Source organism: Carcharhinus amblyrhynchos, unplaced genomic scaffold (assembly GCF_965287045.1).
Source record: "Carcharhinus amblyrhynchos unplaced genomic scaffold, sCarAmb.v2.hapA chromosome_322, whole genome shotgun sequence".
Classification (NCBI taxonomy): Eukaryota; Metazoa; Chordata; class Chondrichthyes; order Carcharhiniformes; family Carcharhinidae; genus Carcharhinus; species Carcharhinus amblyrhynchos.
The window spans coordinates 111,610-132,415 of NW_027650062.1; the positions used below are offsets into that span (position 1 = coordinate 111,610).

The 20,806-nt window shown below is 48.6% G+C and overlaps 1 protein-coding gene across 2 annotated transcripts in view; it reads left to right on the forward strand.

The window, feature by feature from the left end:
- Positions 1-20,806, forward strand: part of adar (adenosine deaminase RNA specific) — a 69,644-nt gene that overhangs the window by 8,427 nt on the left and 40,411 nt on the right. Inside the window, exon 1 of one of the 2 annotated variants that reach the window (XM_080183523.1) lies at positions 16,667-16,707. The exons of the other annotated variant lie outside the window; for it this stretch is intronic. The gene's annotated coding sequence lies outside the window, so the exon portion shown is untranslated. Of the gene's footprint in view, positions 1-16,666; positions 16,708-20,806 lie in introns of those variants that run through there. 2 annotated transcript variants of the gene reach the window in all.

Sequence of the window (20,806 nt, forward strand, 5' to 3'; positions counted from 1 at the left end):
CTGTGAGCTGGAGCAACAGGCTGTTGGTGACCCCTTGTTCCTTCGAAACGTGGAAGAGAGAATCAGGCAGGTGCAGCGATGAGTGGGTAAGTGCAGGGGCACTGACTGCAGGAAGAATTAGCGTCTGGTGTAACAGCGTGCCCGACATTTCTGCCAGCCCCACTCTCCTTAATCAACCCTCAGGTGTGGTCACTTGGCTTTGATATTGGAGTGTGTCCTGCTCTCCAGAATTTGACCTAGGTAACATCACGAGGCAGAAGGGAGAAAAGCAAAAAGCTTATGAAGTTAAGTTGTCAAAAAGTTTGCAGATCCTCATCATCTGCACCCACCCTCCCAAAGCACCTTCTGAACTATGAATTTAACTGTGTAGCTATTGTTTTATGGGCAATTTTTTTAAGAAAAGCCATTTGCAGGGCAGTAAGATTCCTGAAACATGGATTGAGAGAAACGGGCAGTTGAGCTGATGCTTTGGAAATTGTTCCTCTTGTTACTTTTCCGTAATAATTCCAAACCCCATGCCAACACTCCAGTTAAGAAAACCCCACCAACGCCTCTACTTTCTCAGGAGACAAAGGAAATTTGGCATGTCCACTCCGACTCCCTCCAACTTTTACAGACACACCATAGAAAGTATTCTTTCTGGTTGTATCGCAGCTTGGTATGGGCTCCTGCTCTGCCCAAGACTGCAAGGAACTACAAAAGATCGTGGATGTAGCTCAGTCCATTTCGCAAACCACCCTCCCATTCATCGACTCCGTCTACACTTCCCACTGCCTATGGAAAAGCAGCCAGCATAATCAAGGACCCCACACACTCCGGACATTCCCTCTTCCACCATACAAAAGTCTGAGGTCATGTACCAGCCAGCTTGAGCAGCTTCTCCCCTGCCGCCATCAGACTTTTGAATGGACCTACCTCGCATTAAGTTGATCTTTCTCTACACCCCAGCTATGGCTGTAACACTACATTCAGCACTCTCTCCTTTCCTTCTCTATAAACGGTATGCTTTGTCTGTGTAGAGCACAAGAAACAATACTTCTCGCTATGTTAATACATGTGACAGTAATAAATAAGTCAAAAATACTGTGGGTGTTGGATCCCTAACTTGAAAACAGAAAATGCTGGGAAATGTCCGGCAGTTTCTGTGGAGAGAGAAAGAGAGTTCATGTTTCATGTCAAGTATATTGTCCTATCAAGAGAGGCTAAATAGCCTGGGTCAGAGTTCCTTAGCGTTCAAAAGAATGAGGGGATGACCTTATTCAAATACAATAAGATCAAAAACAGGGGTAAAGAGGAATTTCTTCAGCCAGAGAGTGGCAAATCTGTGGAACTTTTTGCCTCAGAGGAGGCTGGGTCATTAAGTGTCTTTAAGACAGAGATAGATAGGTTCTTGATTAATAAGGGGATCCGGGGTTATGGGGATGAGAAAAATATCAGCTATGATTGAATGGCTGAGCAGACTCGATGGGCCGAATGGCCTAATTCTGCTCCTACATGTTATGGTCTTAAGATCCTGAGGGGGTTTGACAGGGTAGATGGTGAAATGTTTTCACTAGTGGGAGGAGAATCTCGAACAAGGGAATATCATTTACAAGCTAAAAGGGCCGGTCATTTAAAACTGAGGTGTGATGTGAATCTCTGGATCGTTAGATATATTCAAAATGGAGGTGGGTGTTTGACCCATCGAGAAATAGATGGGAAATTGGCACAGGAAAAGACTGGAGGCTGCCATACATCAACCATTATTGACTGAATGGCAGGGTAGGCTTTAAGGGCTGGTGGCCACTCCTGCTTCTAGTTCTTCTGTATCTAACCCTGTGCTGTGCCTGTCTTGGGAGTGTTTGATGGGGGATGGTGTAGAAGGAGCTTTACTCTGTATCTAATCCTGTGCTGTACCTGTCCTGGGAGTGTTTGATGGGGGATAGTGTAGCGGGAGCTTTACTCTGTATCTAACCCCGTGCTGTACCTGTCCTGGGAGTGTTTGAAGGGACAGTACAGTGTACAGGGATATTTACGCTGTGTGATAGACATGTCTAAGTGATCACACACCAAACAGATCGGATCCAAAATCTGCAGTCCTGCCATATCCTGTCACGGATGATAAAACAACTAATTGGAGGAGGAGGCTCCATAAAAATCCGTGTCCTGGGAGAGCCCAGCACATCGGTGCAAAAGGCAGGGCTAAAGCATTTGCAATTACCTTCAGCCAGAAGCGCTGAGTGGATGATGCATCTCGGCTTCCTGCAGAGGCACTGAATACTGCAAAGGCAATGGGCCCTGACAGCAATAGTGCTGAAGACTTGTGTTCTCGCTGCATCACAAACAGAGCGGCTTTAGTGCACCCACAACACTGGCATCTGTCCAGCAATGTGGAAAATTTGCCCAGGCATGTCCTGTACCCAACAAGAAGTCTCTCAACACCAGGTTAAAGTCCAACAGGCTTATTTGGTAGCACGAGCTTTCGGAGTCTCGGACTTCTCCTCCCGGTGAGTGAGGAGTTGTGTTCACAAACAGGTCATATGTAAGATGCAGACTCAATTTGCAAAATAGTGGTTGGAGTGCGAGACTTTACAGGTAATCAAGTCTTGGTACAGACAGTGTGAGTGGGGAGAGGGTTAAGCACTAGTTAAAGAGATGTGTATTGTCTCCAGACAGGAAGAGGTAGTGAGATTTTGCAAGCCTAGGCAAGTCATGGGGGTTACAGATAGTGTGACGTGAACCCAAAATCCCAGTTGAGGCCGTCCTCATGCGGAACTTGGCTATCAGTATCTGCTCAGCGATTCTGCATTGTGTGTTGTGAAGGCTGCCTTGGAGAATGCTTACCCAAAGATCAGAGGCTGAATGCCCGTGACCACTGAAGTGTTCACCAACAGGAAGAGGCCACTCCTGCCTGGTGATTGTCGAGCGGTGTTCGTTCTTCGTTGCATGGTCCCCAGTGTACCATGCCTCGGGACACCCTTTCCTGCAGCGTATCAGGTGGACAACGTTGGCCGAGTTGCAAGAGTATGTACCATGTACCTGGTGGATGGTGCTCTCGCATGAGATGATGGCATCCACATTGATGATCCGGCACGTCTCGCAGAGGTTGCTGTGGCAGGGTTGTGTGGTGTCGTGGTCACTGTTCTCCTGAAGGCTGAGTAGTTTGCTGTGGACAGTGGTCTGTTTTGAGGCTGTGCGGTTGTTTGGAAGCAAGAAGTGGGGATGGCCTTGGCGAGATGTTCGTCTTCATGAATGACATGTTGAAGGCTCCGGAGAAGATGTCGTAACTTCTTTGCTGTGGTGAAATACAGGACAACAAAGTGTATTCTGTCTGCCGTATCTCTTGTTTGTCTTCTGAGAAGGTTGATGTGGTTTTTCACAACAAATCCAACCCAGTCACTTGCCACAAGTCCTCCTAGAAGTGATGGAAGATGTTGACAGTGTTATCAAGCAGAGCTTGTATAGCAATAACCTCTTTGATGCTCAGTTTTGGATCACCTCGTGCCAAAGCCAAACTCTTGGGTGGATGGTGGGAGCTGAAGAATTTCTGCACCATTTTAGTGTTATATCTGGCACGTAGGAAGGTGGATGTTCAGTCGCATCGCATTGCTGCACAAGTTCCACAGGGTTGTGCCCCAGGTCCAACCACCTTGGCTGCTTCATCAGCAGTGATGCCTCCCGTCATTAGGCCTGCCTTGCGGTGCCAGGGACCCGGGTTCCATTCCCAGCTCAGGTCACAGTCTGTGTGGAGTCTGCATGTTCTCCGGGTGCTCCAGTTTCCTCCCACAGTCCGAAAGACGTGCTGGTTAGGGTGCATTGGCTGTGCTAAATTCTCCATCAGTGTACCAGGCGACTAGGGGATTTTCACACTAAGTGAACAAAAGTTAGTGAAACAAATGGGTTTTTCCAACAATCGACAATGGTTCCATGTTTGTCAGTGGATTCTTAATTCCGGTGTTAATGTAAGCCTACTTCCGACACTAATAAATAAACTTTAATCTTGGACGTGGGATATTGGCTGATGATTGCACAGTGTTCAGTCCGATTATGAAGCCATCTGCATGGAAGCTGTGCTTTTGTATCTAATCCGTGCTGTACCTAACTGGGAAAGTTGCAACCTTAGCCCTGAGTGAAATATTTGGTTTGAATACACTGTGCCTCTGCACAATGTCCCAGTTGCAGACTCTGACTTTGCTATTGCAATATTGACATCAACAAGCATCAGAAGTGGAAGAGAAGGCCATTTAGTTGAGCTGGGGCTTGCAAGTGAACAGTGGGACATGCTTTCCAATTCACCATATTCAGAGGGAATCCAAGATGGGCATTGACTGTCCTGCCCCTGCCAACAGACAAGAGGGTTTCTCATTATCCTTATCAACATTCCTCCTTCAAACATCACTGCCAAGAAAATGATACACTTGCCCTCTTTCTGTTTGTGGATCTTTTCACGTGCAGCACAGGGTTAGATACAGAGTAAAGTTTCCTCTACACTTTCCCCCCATCAAACACACCCAGGACAGGTACAGCACGGTGTTAGATACAGAGTAAAGCTCCCTCTACACTGTCCCCCCATCAAACACTCCCAGGACAGGTACAGCACAGGGTTAGATACAGAGTAAAGCTTCCTCTACACTGTCCCCCATCAAACACTCCCAGGACAGGAACAGCACAGGGTTAGATACAGAGTAAAGCTCCCTCTACACTGTCCCCCCATCAAACACTCCCAGGACAGGAACAGCACAGGGTGAGATAAAGTGAAGGTTTGTTAAAACTTTAACCAGGGGTCATCTGGGCTCAACGTCAGCTGTTTTCTCTCCTTACAGATGCTGCCAGACCTGCTGAGATTTTCCAGCATTTTCACTTTTGGTTTCCGATTCCGGCGTCCACAGTAATTTGCTTTTTTCTCCAGAACATTAGCTGAGTTTCTGGATGAATAGTCTAGCGATAATACCAGTAGGCCATTGCCTCCCCCTCAATGCTTGATGTACAGCATCAATGAAGTTTTGTAAATGTCATTCTTTGTTGGATTTTCTCAAAGTTGAGTTATGCACAGATTGAAAATTGCTTTCTTCGTGAGGGCAATGGGAGGAGAAAGATGCCATTAATTGTATAAAGATATCCTAATAATTACCAAGAAAGGTGGAAGACTGTAGGTTCCCATCCTCCTGCGTGCTCAAGGCTTGACGATATTCTCTTGGCTGGAGCTGAGGCGGACAGACACAGGTGCCCCACGTTGTGGCTGAATTGTGGTCTTGGCAAAAGGTAGCCTGGAGAGGGTAAAATATAACCCAACTTGCTGCTCCCAGTTCAGTGACCTGCTTGGTAAAGTACGTCTATCCGGATTTGTGATGACTCGAGAACAATTTCCTCCCTGCTGCCATAGGGCGCACAGTGGGTTAGCACAGCTCACTCACGGTGCCCGGGACCTGGGTTCGATTCCCGGCCTGGGTCACTATTCTGTGCAGAGTCTGCACCTTCTCCCCTGTGCTTGTGCGTGGGCGCTCCAGTTTCCTCCCACAGCCCGAAAGACGTGATGGTTCGGGTGTGTTGGCTGTGCTAAATTCTCTGTGTCCGAGCTGGTGCTGGAGTGTGGTGACTAGGGGGAATTTTCACAGTAACTTCATTACAGTGCTTATATAAGCCTACTTGTGACACTAATCAATAAACTTATCAGACTCTTGAATGGACCTACCTTATATTAAGTCGATCTTTCTCTACACCCTAGCTATGACTGTAACATCTGCGCCCTTCTGTCCTTCTCCCCTGTGAACGGTATGCTTGGTACAGCAAGCAAGAAACAGTACTTTTCACCGTGTTCCAATACACGTGACAATACCAAATCAAATCCAGGTTTGTTTTTGCCCATGATTTTCTCTGTCCTCTCAGCGTTGCCCTCTCACTAGGCGAGCTTACTGGAAAAGTACCAAGCGTGCAGAGAACTGCCGAGGGCCCTGTTCAAATTGGCTTTCTCCGCTGTCAGTCTGTTGACGTTGACTGTCTAGATTTCCACATGATGTGGGGTGTTAGAGAGGTGATGATGACTAAAGCCGTACGCTGTTATTATGTATTTTCAGAAGAGGAGGAATGTAAAATTAGGCAGGTGATGGAAGGGAAAGCAAATTAATTGTTTTTGGAAATGTTGGGTCAGGATGTCTCTTGTGCCTACCAGGTGCGATTGGATCCATGTGAATAGATGGCTGGTCAGAATAACAGCCGTGGCCTCAGTAACCCTTTATCGGGCAGTCATAAGAGCAGAATTAGGCCACTCGGCCCATTGGGTCTGCTCTGTCATTCAATCATGGCTGATATTTTTCTCACCCTCCTCCACCTGTCCTTTCCCCTTATCAAGAACTGTCTGTGAGGGGAGGGCAGCATAGATCCCTTGCCGTGTGCATTGCGTTCAAAAATGCATAGCTGGAGTACTGTGTGCAGTTCTGGTCGCCATGTTATAGGAAGGCTGTGATTGCACTTGAGGGAGTGCAGGGAAGATTCACCAGGATGCTGTCTGGGTAGAACATTTATGGAGAGAGTTTAGATAGGCTTGGATTGTTTTCTACTCTCGCCAGGCCTGCTCACCTGCCAGGCCTATTCTCTCGAGGCTGGGTTAAGGTCCAGTGGGTTTGTTTGGTGGTGGACGCCACTGGCTTTCAGGGCGCTGCTCCTCTGTTGGGTGGGTGGGGAGTTCTGATCGCAGGCAGGGCATATGAAGGCACACACTCAGTTTACTGTGTGTGCCTTTATATGCCCTGTTTGTGATCGGAGCTCCCCACTCGCCTGATGGGGGGGCAGCGCTCCGAGGGCTGGTGGCCTTTACTACCAAACAAACCTGTTGGACTTTAACCTGGTGTTGTGAGACTTCTTACTGTGTTTATCCCAGTCTAACGCCCACATCTCTGCATCTTTGTTTTCTCTGGAGCAGAAAAGACTGAAGGGGCAACCTGATTGAGGTGCTCAAGATTATGAGGGACCTGGGCAGAGTTTTAAAGACTTTTTTCGAGTTTATATATTCGCGTCACAAGTAAGACTTAGATTAACACCGCAATGAAGTTACTGAGAAAATCCCCTAGAGTGGATAAGGAGCAGCTGTTCCTCTTGAGTTGAAGGGTCAGTCATGAGGTGACAGAGGCTCAAGGTGAGGGGCAGGAGGTTTGGGGGAGGGGGGGCACGATGTAAGGAAAAGCTTTTTTACCCAGAGGGTGGTGAGGGTCTGGAAAGTGCTGCCTGGGAAGGTGATGGAGGCGGGATGCCTCACGTCCTTTAAAATGTACCTGGATGGGCACTTGGCACATCGTAACATTTAGGGCTACGGGCCAAGTGCTGGCAAGTGGGATTCAGTGGGCAGGTCAGGTGTTTCTCACATGTTGGTGCAGACCTGATGGGCTGAAGGGCCTCTTCTGCGCTCTCTGATTCCATGGCAGTTGAATAAAGGAATTTGCTGTTAATTTCTGCTAGTGCACTGAGGCATTGGTGATTTTTTTTTTCATAACTCAGTGCTTAAGACACTTCCGTTACCACCATTTGTTTTTACAGAAGGTTAGAGGAAGATAACAGGCATGACATTATCAATTCTGGTCACCCTATTATAGAAAGGATATTATTAAACTAGGAAGAGTGCAGAACATATTTACTAGGATGCTACCGGGACTTGATGGATTGAGTTATAAAGAGAGGCTGGGTAGACTTTTTTTCTCTGGAGCGTTGGAGGCCAAGGGGTGACCTTATAGAGGCTTGTAAAATAATGAGGGGCACAGATCAGCTAGAGGTTCAATATCTTTGCCCAAAGGTAGGGGAGTCTAAAACTAGAGGGCATAGGTTTAAGGGGAGAGATACAAAAGGGTTCAGAGGGGCAGTTTTTTCACACAGAGGATGGTGAGTGTCTGAAACAAGCTGCCAGAGGCAGTAGTAGAGGCGGGTGCAATTTTGCCTTTTAAAAAGCATTTAGATAGTTACATGGGTAAAATGGGTATATAGGAATATGAGCCAAACCTGGACAATTGGGATTAGCTTTGGGGTTTAAAAAACAAGGGCGGCATGGACAAGTTGGGCCGAAGGGCCTGTTTCCCTGCTGTAAACCTCTAAATGGCGGTAACCGATAGGGCTAATTGACTTCGTAAACTGGGCAATTTTGGAGCTCTGATTTTTTTTTTACGATGCCCTCCTAGCCTCTGTAACAGAACAGCTTTGCCTGCTACCAAACGGTTTTTGGCAATGCAGCAAGTGGTACTAATGATGCACAGATACTGACACTCAAAAGTATAATTTGGATTCGGTGAAATCTAATTATGTTGGGTCTGAGTCAGGCTGGTTGCTACACTGCTTCCTTTTCAAAGCAAATGTGCGGAGGTGCTTGTCACTTCTCCTTGAGGGGTTTGTTTTTCAGTCACTGTGTGGGGGGCGGGGGGGGTGGAATGTATGTAAGTGTTGGGCAGTCGTGAGAGTGGTGCTGCAGTGTGGAGACCTGTGCCTTAGGGGCCGATTTGGGGTGACGGTTCATTCTGTCTGCCGCATACAATCCATCACCTTGGGAGATAGTTCCACTCCTCTGCGTGCTGTAATGTCCGGCGCAACTCATTCTGATGTTGCCTTCAGAGTGTTAGAGTACCATTCCCAGCGTCGAGTCAGATACGTCGGTGCATTGGCTAGCTGGGACGCCAGCATATGACCTCTGTGAGAAGATGCCCTCGAAACAGTACTTTTCATTGTATCCCAATATATGTCACAATCATGGGTTGGCACTGAGGTTAGCACTGCTGCCTCACAGCACCAGGGACCCGGGTTCGATTCCCAGCTTGGGTCACTGTCTGTGTGCAGTTTGCACATTCTCTCTGAGAACATAAGAACTGTGAGCAGGAGTTGGCCATCTGGCCCCTCGAGCCTGCTCCGCCATTCAGTAAGATCATGGCTGTTCTTTTCGTGGATTCAGCTCCACTTACCCGCCCGCTTCCCTTAATTCCTTTACTGTTCAAAAATCCATCTGTCCTTGCCTTAAAAACATTCAGTGTGGTAACCTCAACTGCTTCATTGGGCAGGGAATTTCACAGATCACAACCCTTTGTGTGAAGAAGTTCCTCCTCAACTCTGCTCCCCCTTATTTTGAGGCTATGCCCCCTAGTTCTAGTTTCACCCGCCTGTGGAAACAACTTCCCTGCTTCTACCTTATCTATTTCCTTCATAATCTTATGTTTCTTGAAGATCTCCCCTCTCCATGTCTCACAATCAGCCAGATCACCCTCTACACTCACCCCTTTATCTCTTGTCCCATGGCTATCTGTACCCATATGGCTGCATTTTTTTTTGTTCTTTCATGGGATGTGGGCATCACTGACAAGGAGTTAACATGATGGCACAGTGATTAACACTGCTGCCTCAAAGCAGTTCTAACCATGTTTGGCTCCAAGCCAGGAACCAAAGTCTATGTGGAGTCTGCACATTCCTCTCCCCCCCCCCAGGTGTCCGCGTGGGTTTCCTCTGGGTGCTCCAGTATCCTCCCACAGTGTGAAAGACGTGCTGGTTAGGGTGGATCCGCCATGTTAAGTTCTCCCTCGGTGTAACCCAAACAGGCACCAAAGTGGGGCAACTAGGGGGACTTTCACAATAACTTCATTGCAGCGTTAACGTAAGCTGACTTTATCACATGAATAAATAAACTTAATTTGTCCACATGGTGCCCACATTCCATCTGTGGGTCGATGTGAACTGATGCGCGTGCATGCAGCTTCCTCAGCCTGATACCTTGCCGTTTAATAATTTAAGCAGTGGCCGTATCAGTTACCAAATCTTGTCTGAGGACCCCAAATAAATAGTCTGAGCAACGGGCTATCCAGGTGAGCGAGAAAGGCTTTGAGCACAGTTGCTGTGGACTAAATTGATGAAGTTTATTTTTGTTAAGTCATTGTGGTGCCAGATGGCAGAGACCTGTTTGGATTGCTATCCTGCTTCTTTACAACTTAAAGGATCAATTATCTAGTGTGGAATTACCTGTAGTGTGACGGAAAGAAGAAGAACTACTGGAGACTCATCGACAAAGGACAGTGGGTGTTGTACTTATCCATTCCGGTCTGCGGCCTGCATATAGGAGGTTAACGACATCTCCCCTCCCCACCAAACGTGTCAGACCCCTGGACAGAGTGAGCCTCTGTGCGACGCACGAGACCGTGGGGCAGCACGGTGGCACAGGGGGTTAGCACCGCTGCCTCACAGCTACAGGGACCTGGGTTCGATTCCTGGCTTGGGTCACTGTCTGTGTGGAGTCTGCACATTCTCACCCATGCCTGCGTGGGTTTCCTCCCACAGTCTGGAAAACGTGCTCGTTAGTTAGGGTGGATCGGCCGTGCTAAATTCTCCCTCAGTGTAACCCGAACAGGCGCCAGAGTGTGGCGACTAGGGGATTTTCACAGTAACTTCATTGCAGTGTTAATGTTAGCTGACTTGTGACACAAATAAATAAAGATGTGGGTACAAATCCCACTTTAGGATGTAAGAGCAGCAGTTTAGACTGATGCTCCAGTGCAGTAGTTAGGGAGTAGTGCCCTGTTGGAGCTGCTGTCTTTCGGATGACGTGCGAAACTCAGGTCAATTTTTTTTTAAATCCAGTACCTCCATTAAGAAGAACAGAGGCTTTGTTGCATATTGTATTTTTATCAGAGCTCAATGTCAGCCACCGTTCTTCTGAGCAGACGAAGTCTGCTTGCGTGGTCTGGGGAGTGGAGTGGGGGGGTTGCAGGTCTTTGTCCTTGTGCCAGAGAACAACCGGGCCAGATCTTGACGCAAACAGCATTGGGATTGTTGCAGGAGGTTGATTGGATTTGGTGAGAATGGAATTGGCTGGGAGGTTGCGGCGTGTGGCTGTCTGGCAACGAGAGACAGAAACGATGGAAAGTGAGTGAAAACTTGGGTGATCGTGGAGAGTCTGGCAGCCTGGAGCCAGCACAGTAAGAAGTCTCACAACGCCAGGTTAAAGTCCAACAGGTTTATTTGGTAGCAAACGCCACAAGCTTTCGGAGTGCTGCTCCTTCGCCACCCCTTTGCGAAGGGGCAAAGCCCCGAAAGCTAGAGGCGTTTGTTACCAAATAAATCTGTTGGACTTTAACCTGGTGTGAAACCTCTTACTGTGTTTACCCCAGTCCAAGCCAGCAGCGCCAGATCAAGCCTGGAGCAAGGTCAGATTAGATCCATGGACTGCAGCCAGAGAGGGAGAATCCAGCTAAGTCGAGACACCAAATAATTCAGTGGATGATCCGTGGTGCCCTGTACCTTGGTTTGAAATTGTTCCTGTTTTTGATAGATACTCTTTTATTTCTTTTCTGCATTTGAACTTCAGGAAGTAAGGCCTGCCTATCAAATGCAAGAGATTTAATTTGACGGTGGGCCAATCCACACCTAGGGCGCAATTTTACCGAGCTGACCGATCAGCGTGGCGATCCGGGAAGATCACGGACAAGGATATAAGAACCAATTCACAACCGTTTGTTATCCTCCCAGGCCTGTTTTTACCAGCGAGATCTGGCTTACACAAAAATAAGACAATTTACCTGCTCCTGTGTGACATTTTCCATCTCCTGGAATCTTCCCCCATCTCCAGTGGAGTTGTCACATTAGCACAAGCCAGAACTGGTCTCCACGCCCAAGGTGAGGGGGGTGGGATTACAAGTAAGGCTTACCTTAACGCTGCAATTAAGTTCCTGTGAAAATCCCTGAGTCGCCACACTCTGGTGCCCGTTTGCATTACCCTGAGGGAGAAGTTAGCATGGTTAGTGCACCCTAACCAGCACTCAATGACCTGGCCTCCTCTGTGCCAATGAGTTCCGCAGATTCACCACGTTCTTGGCTGAAGAAATTCCTCTTTAGCTCTGTTCTAAACAGTCGTCCCTTTTAGTCTGAAGCTGTACCTTCAGATCTTAGGTCTCTCCGACTTATCCAAACTTAGAGAAAACCAAAAGGCCTGGATCGAGTGGACGTGGGGAAGATGTTTCCATAAGATCTCCCTCCTACACACCAGCACCACCCCCCATCCTTCTGAACTCCATGGAGTACCCAGCTTCATAAAATCATTGAATACCTACAGTGCAGAAGGAGGTCCATCAAGTCTGCACCAAACACAATCCCACCCAGGCCCTATCCCCCACAACCCTATGCATTTACCGTAGCTCATCCCCCTGACACTAAGGGGCAATTTAGCATGGCCAATCCACCTAACCTGCACATCTTTGGACTGTGGGAGGAAACCCACGCAGACGTGGGGAGAACGTGCAGACTCCGCACAGACAGTGACCCAAGCCGGGAATCGAACCCCGATCCCTGGTGCTGTGAGGCAGCAGTGCTAACCACCGTGTGCCGCCCCATTTTAAAAACATAAAATGCTAGAAATACCCAGCAGATAAGGCAGCATCTGTGGAGAGAGAAACAGGGTTAATGTTTCGAGTCTGTGTTGCTCTTCGTCAGACACACAGGATGTCAGATTTACTGGATTATCTCAACTAGTCACCAGTCCGCAGATGGCTGTGTGATCTGGGTTCACAGGCATCGTCACACCGTGCATAAATGCCAAGGTCATTGCTCACTTACTGCCAGTGAACCTCGCCGCTTATCTAGAGTTAGAAATTCCAGTGAAACTGGCTCGCTGAACCGCAGCACTGCTGGGTAATATCAAAACACAAGCTGACGACAGCTCTGGCTGGCAATGGATTCCATATCCTGCCCCCACCTCCCCGGCAAATTCAGCAGACTGTAAATGTGTCTCATCCCTGTCAAGCTCCCGCGGCAAGGGCAGGGTCGTTTGCTCCTTTAAAACCCAGCCTCTCGGTACTGCACAACCAGCTCCAACCGCAAACCAGACAGTTCTGCCACTTGAGGTGGGATGAGGACAGACGAACGCATAAACTTCAGTTACAATTAATAATAACATAGGATGAGGTAGCTTGTAGAGAGTCACAGGTTTACAGCATGGAAACAAGTCCTTCGACCCAACTTGTCTGTGCCAGTCTGGTTTTTAATCATCAAGCATGCCCCAATTGCCTGCGTTTGGCCCATATCCCTCTATATCCATCTTACCAAGTGAGCGGCACGGTGGCACAGGTGATTAGCCTCACAGCGTCAAGGACCCGGGTTCAGTTCGCATCTTGGGTCACTATCTGTGTGGAGTCTGCACCTCCATGTCTGTGTGGGTTTTCCTCCCGCAGTCCAAAGATGTACAGGTGAGAACATAGAACACCACAGCACAAACAGGCCCTTCGGCCCACAAGTTGCACCAATCATATCCCTACCCACCAGGTCTATCTATAACCCTCAATCCCATTAAATCTCATGTAATCATCCAGAAGTCTCTTAAAAGACCCCAACGAGTTCGCCTCCTCCACCACTGATGACAGCCGATTCCACTCACCCACCACCCTCTGAGTGAAAAACTTACCCCTGACATCTCCCCTGTACCTGCTCCCCAGCACCTTAAACCTGTGTCCTCTCGTAGTGTGCATTGGCCGTGCTAAATTCTCCCTCAGTGTACCCCACACAGGCGCTGGAGTGTGGTGACTAGGGGGATTTTCACAGTAACTTCATTGCAGTGTTAATGTAAACCAACTTGTGACACTAATAAATAGATTTTATCCGTGTAACTGTCTAAACACTTTTTTAAAAGACAAAATTGTACCCGCCTCTACTACTACCACTGGCAGCTCGTTCCAGACACTCACCAGCCTCCCTGAAAAAATTGCCCTTCTGGAGCCTTTTATATCTCTCCCTTCTCACCTTAAACTTATGAATCCAGATGTAAAACTAGAGGGCAATCAGCTGTAGACCAAGATAGTAAAACACCAATGAAGGCACTTTGACAGCGACTGAGTCACCACAAGTCTGCATTCAGAGAGTAAGGTGAACAGTAATGTTAGGTTAACTCCCTCAATTGCATATATCTGAGTAATAACAGCCCCTCCAGTTTGATTCCCTGACCATCATTACTTCAAACCTTAGAATTTTTTTGTGAAGATCACTCCCCCTAAAAATCTGAAAATGGGAGTGTTCCACACCAAAGAGAGTGGGATGGGTTGTCAGCATCGGGATCTTCCTGATCTGTCTCCTGAAGCCCCCCTACACCACCTCGGCCATGCTGACCACCACACTGCACATAGTCATAGATAAAGTCATAGAGGCTTACAGCATGGAAACAGGCCCTTGGGCCCAACTTGTCCACGCCACCCTTTTTTTTAAACCTCTAAGATAATCCCAGTTGCCCACATTTGGCCCATATCCCTCTTTACCCATCTTAGCCATGTAACTATCTAAATGCTTTTTAAAAAACAAAATTGTACCCGCCTCGATAACTGCCTCTGGCAGCTCGTTCCAGACACTCATCACCCTCTGTGTGAAACAACTGCCCCTTTGGACCCTTTTGTATCTCTCCCCTCTCACCTTAACCTATGCCCTCTAGTTTTAGACTCCCCGACCTTTGGGAAAAGATATTGACTATCTATCTAGCTGCCCACCTTCCACAAGCACAGTTGGCACAGTGGTTAGCACTGCTGTTTTACGGCACCAGGGATTCGGGTTCAATTCCCAGCTTGGGTCACTGTCTGTGCGGAGTCTGCATGTTCTCCCTGTGTCTGCACGGGTTTCCTCCGGGTGCTCCAGTTTCCTCCCACAGCCTGAAAGACGTGCTGGTTGGGGTGCATTGGCCGTGCTAAATTCTCCCTCAGTGTATCCAACCAGGTGCCAGAGTGTGGCAACTCAGGGGATTTTAACAATAACTTCATAGCAGTGTTAATGTAAGCCTACTTGTGACTAATAAATAAACATAAATAAAAGTTTTTTTTAATGGAGATAGCTTCTTGATTGGTCAGCGGATCAGATTTACGGGGAGAAAGGCAGGAGAATGGGATTGAGAAACTTATCAGTCATTATCGAATGGCGGAACAGACTCAATGGGCCAAATGGCCCAGTTCTGCTTCTATGTCTTACAGTCTTGTGCTTAATAAGTTGTGAGGCTGGATTTTAAAATTCTGGTCGCTGAGCTCTTCCTTCAACTGAGGAACCCAGGTAGACCACCCGTACAGTAATCAATCAGAGGGCGGCACAGTGGGTTAGCATTGCTGCTTCACAGCTCCAGGGACCTGGGCTCGATTCCCAGCTCGGATCACTGTCTGTATGCAGTTTGCACGTTCTCCCCATGTCTGCGTGGGTTTCCTCCCCTATTCCAAAGGGTTAGGTGGATTGGCTGTGCTAAATTGCCTGTTGGTGTCCCAGGATGCGTAGGTTAGAGGAATTGCAGGGGAAATATGTGGGGTTATGGAGATAAGGCTTGGGTTCGATTGTGACTGGTGCAGACTCAATGGGCCGAATGGCTGCCTTCTGCACTGTAAGGGATTCTATGATTTAATTGTTTGGTATTTAACAGGCAGTAACTTCACCAAACTCTAAGTGGCTTGCCTTCGCCAAGGCCGAGCATGGAGGTTTATTTATTATTCTTTTACGGGATGTTGCTGGCTGGGCCAGCATTTATTACCCATCGTTAATCCCCCCCCTTTGAGAAGATGGAGGTGAGCTGCTGCAGTCCGTGCAGTGTAGGAACACCCAGAATGCTGTATGGGAGGGAGTTCCAGGATTTTAACTCTGAAGGAATAGCGGTATGTCAGGATGGCATGTAGCTCAGAGGGGAGCTTGCAGGCAGTGGTGTTGCACTTGTCCTTCGAGGCAGTAGAGATTGCGGGATTGGGTCACTGACTGTGCAAAGTCTGCACGTTTTCCCCATGTCTGCATGGGTTTCCTCCAGGTGCTCCGGTTTCCACCCACAGTCTGAAAGACGTGCTGGTTAGTTGACTCTAGTATTAGGGGATTAGCTAGGGTAAATATGAGAGGTTATGGGAATAGGGCCTGGGTGGGATTGTGGTCGGTACAGATTCAATGGGCCAAATGGCCTCCTTCTGTAGGGCTTCTGTGAAACCAGAAGAAGCCCACTCAGACACGGGGAGAACATGCAGTCTCCATACAGACAGTGACCCAAGGCTGGAACCTAGGCAAGGGGCCTTTGCTTCTTCCCTTCTGTTCCAGCATGTTCGGAAGTCAGTACGGTCTGGCAGGGGGCAAAATGCCTTAACGGCTTCTAAAATAAGCAACCATCTGTTTTGCACCACGTAAACTGCAGCAAGTTTGGGAAAGTTATTTGGAGCTTTGAATAGGGAAACCAGGATGCTTGCAAGTCTCTCTTTTTCTTTTCCTCCCAATCCAAACGGGAAATGGCCTGCAACTTGTCTTTATCACTCTGTCACGCCGGCTGTCATTTCAGCGCATCCTCGGAACATCTTTCACACACCAGCCGCTGCTCTCAAAAGGCACCGTTTCTGTGCGACCGGGCTTCCGATTTGATCTGCGCTCTTAGTCAAGTGTAAAGACACTTGGTGAAACGTTTAGCAGGGTGTGCATCTGTACACAGGGTGGTGAATTGGGTGGCTTGCTCTGAAAGGGGGTGCGGAAGGTGGGGGGTGCTGTGTGCAAAGGGAAAACCCAGGATCTAAATATAGCTCAGCTTGAGAAGTCGGAAATAAAACTGGCAAAACAAAACAGCTGAACTGAGGAATTCTCTTGTCTATCAGGAAATGGACAGAATAGTTTATCTCTTCTTCTTCTTCTTCTTCTTCTTCTTCTTCTTCCCCCCCCCCCCCCCCCCCCCCCCCCCCCCTGGTTTTGCTGTATTCTAAACCAGGAGATATCTGGTGAAGCTTTGACGTCCAACTAATTGTGGTACGGAACTTGAATATTGCTAAAAAGACGCATGCTGCTGAAGCTTTTTGCCTTGCGTCCATCAGGGCAAATGCAAGAATACAAAATTTTATTTATTTATTACTCACAAGTAGTTTTACATTAACACAGCAATGAAGTTATTGTGAAAATCTCCAAGTCGCCACACTCTGGTGCCTGTTTGGGTACACTGAGGGAGAGTTTAGCATAGCCAATCCACCTAACCAGCATGTCTTTGGACACTAAGGGGCAATTTAGCACAGCCAATCCACCTAACCTGCACATCTTTCAGACTGTGGGACGAAACCGGAGCACCCGGAGGAAACCTATGCAGACTCCACGTAGACAGTGACCCGGGCTGGGAATCGAACCTGGGTCCCTGGTGCTGTGAGGCAGCAGTGCTAACCCACTGTGCCACCCTAACTTCAAATGATCACAACAGTTTACATCACAGGAGCAAAACGATCTGACTGGTCGGCAAGACGTTGTCATGGAGAAAGCACTAGGGACCTATGTGCTCCCTGGTCAAAAATGCTCGTAGGCTTAAACATGCTAGGAGTCACACAGTGGGTTAGCACTGCTGCCTCACAGCGCCAGGGACCTGGGTTCGATTCCCGGCTCGGATCACTGTCTCTATGGAGTCTGCACATTTTCCCCGTGTCTGCGTCCGTCTCTTCCGGGTGCTCCAGTTCCTCCCACAGTCCGAAAGATGTGCGGGTTAGGTGGATTGGCCGTGCTAAATTGCCCCTCCCTGTCAGGGGTTTAGCCCCGTAAATACGTGGGGTTAAAGGGATAGGATGTGGCTGAGATTGTTGCCAGTGCGGGGACACGATGGGCTGAATGGCCTCCTTCTGCACTGCAAGGGTGCTATGATTTCATAAAATCCTACAGTACGGAAGGAGACTATTTGGCCCAATGATTCTGCAACAAACCAATCCCATCCAAGGCACGATCCCCATAACCCCATGTATTTATCCTAGCTAGTCTCCCTGACACTAAGGGACAATTTAGCAAGGCCAATCCACCTAACCTGCACATCTTTGGATACTAAGGGGCAATTTACCATGGCCAATCCACCCAAACATGCACATCTTTGGATACTAGGGCAATTTAGCATAGCCAATACCGCCCTAACCTGCACATTTTCCTCCATAGTATAAATTATGATCATTTGAACTTTGGAATTCTTGGCTTTATCCTGATGCGTGCAGGATGAAAAGCTTTGACAATTCTGTTTCTCTTTTTATCGCCATGTTCCAGGTTGACTTCAGGCGCCTTTCATTTGACAGTGAGCTTTCAATGGGACCATTTTAATCAGGTTGTTTTATTGTTAAAGAGCTCTGCTCGTATGTACAATTTGATGCGGAATCATTGATTTGATTCACACACTTTCTCTCTTTTTCTCCGTGCCCCCAAGGCCACCGTGTCCTATACAGCAGCATAGTTTTAGATTTGAGTCTCTAATTTCTGCTGATGTACGCGGTAAAGGCACATCGTCGCAATGCTGTGGATTCGGGAGCTGGAGAGGTGGGGGGAGAGGAATATGTAACCCTTATCCCTTCCTTACCCTGCATGCCAAGGTTTAGCAGTTGCTGGCCATTTTCATTGGAAGCTTTTACTGAACAGTTTAATGTGCAAAAATCAGTTGAGAAATTTACATGTACGTTTCATTTATTGGTCACAAAGTCAGGCTTACACTCACACTGCAATGAAGTTACTGTGAAAATCCCCTAGTCGCCACGCTGTCCGGGCACAGCGAGGGAGAATTTAGCACGGCCAATGCACCCTAACCAGCACATCTTTGGACATCTATCCCACTGTGCCTGGCTGAGTGGATATCGTGCCAAAGCACCAAACAAGCCTGGTAACATAGAAACTAGAAGCAGGAGTAGGCCATTCAGCCCTTCGAGCCTGCGCTGCAGTTCATTTCGGAGTACTGTGTGCAGTTTTGGTCACCGCATTTGCGAAAGGATATATTGACCTTGGAGGGAGTGCAGAAAAGGTTCACCAGGCTGATACCGGAGATGAGGGGGTTAGCTTATAAGGAGAGATTGAATAGACTGGGTCTGTACTCGTTGGGAGTTTAGAAGGCTGAGGGGGGATCTTATAGAGACATATAAGATAATGAAAGGGCTAGATAGGGTAGAGGTAGAGAGATACTTCCTGCTTAGAAAGGGTAGCAGAACTAGAGGGCACAGCCTCAAAGTAAGAGGGGGGGGGTGCAGTTTAGAATGGAGTTGAGGAGGAACTTCTTCACTCAAAGGGTGGTGAATTTCTGGAATTCTCTGCCCATTGAAGTGGTGGAGGCTACCTCGCTAAATATATTTAAGTCACAGGTAGATAGGTTTCTGATAGACAGGGGAATTAAGGGTTAGGGAGAGAAAGCGGGAAAGTGGAACTGATCCACTTCAGATCAGCCATGGCGGGGCAGGCTCGAAGGGCTAGATGGCTTACTCCTGCTCCTATTTCTTATGTTCTTATTTTGATCATCGCATTTAATATCCTGTCCTTCCCCACCCCCACCCCCATTACTCTTTAACCCCAAGAGCGACATCTAATTTTCTTCCTGAAATCACACAACGTTTTGGCCTCAGCTACTTTCTGTGGGAGTGAATTCCACACACTCACCACTGTCTGATAAAGAAATTTCTCCTCACCTCAGTCTCACTGGGGCCTTGCTGCATTTAAGAGCAGCACAGTGGGTTAGCACTGCTACCTCACAGCGCCAGGGACCCGGTTTCGATTCCCAGCTTGGGTCACTGTCTGTGTGGAGTTGGCATGTTCTCCCAGTATCTGCATGGGTTTCCGCAGGGTGCTCTGGTTTCCTCCCACAGTCCAAAAGACATGCTGGTTAGGGTGCGTTGGCAACGCTAAATTCTCCTTCAGTGTACCTAAACAAGCACCGGAGTGTGGCGACGAGGGGATTTTCATAGTAACTTCATTGCAGTGTTTATGTAAGCCTTACTAATGACTCTAATAAATAAACTTTAGTTTGAAAAGTTGTGTGTGTGTGGGAGTGCCTGCGAGTGTGAGTGTGTGTGTGGGAGTGCCTGCGAGTGTGTGTGTGTGTGGGAGTGCCTGTGAGTGTGTGTGTGGGAGTGCCTGTGAGTGTGTGTGTGGGAGTGCCTGCGAGTGTGAGTGTGTGTGTGTGGGAGTGCCTGCGAGTGTGAGTGTGCGTGTGTGGGAGTGCCTGCGAGTGAGAGTGTGTGTGTGTGGGAGTGCCTGTGAGTGTGTGTGTGTGGGAGTGCCTGTGAGTGTGTGTGTGTGGGAGTGCCTGCGAGTATGAGTGTGTGTGTGTGGGAGTGCCTGCGAGTATGAGTGTGTGTGTGTGGGAGTGCCTGCGAGTATGAGTGTGTGTGTGTGGGAGTGCCTGCGAGTATGAGTGTGTGTGTGTGGGAGTGCCTGCGAGTGTGTGTGTGTGTGTGTGTGGGAGTGCCTGCAAGTATGAGTGTGTGTGTGTGGGAGTGCCTGCGAGTATGAGTGTGTGTGTGTGGGAGTGCCTGCGAGTGTGTGTGTGTGGGAGTGCCTGCGAGTGTGTGTGTGTGGGAGTGCCTGCGAGTGTGTGTGTGTGGGAGTGCCTGCGAGTGTGTGTGTGTGGGAGTGCCTGCGAGTGTGTGTGTGTGGGAGTGCCTGCGAGTGTGTGTGTGTGGGAGTGCCTGCGAGTATGAGTGTGTGTGTGTGGGAGTGCCTGCGAGTGTGTGTGTGTGGGAGTGCCTGCGAGTGTGTGTGTGTGGGAGTGCCTGCGAGTGTGTGTGTGTGGGAGTGCCTGCGAGTGTGTGTGTGTGGGAGTGCCTGCGAGTGTGTGTGTGTGTGGGAGTGCCTGCGAGTGTGTGTGTGTGTGGGAGTGCCTGCGAGTGTGTGTGTGTGGGAGTGCCTGCGAGTGTGTGTGTGTGGGAGTGCCTGCGAGTGTGTGTGTGTGGGAGTGCCTGCGAGTGTGTGTGTGTGGGAGTGCCTGCGAGTGTGAGTGTGTGTGGGAGTGCCTGCGAGTGTGAGTGTGTGTGGGAGTGCCTGCGAGTGTGTGTGTGTGGGAGTGCCTGCGAGTGTGTGTGTGTGGGAGTGCCTGCGAGTGTGAGTGTGTGTGTGGGAGTGCCTGCGAGTGTGT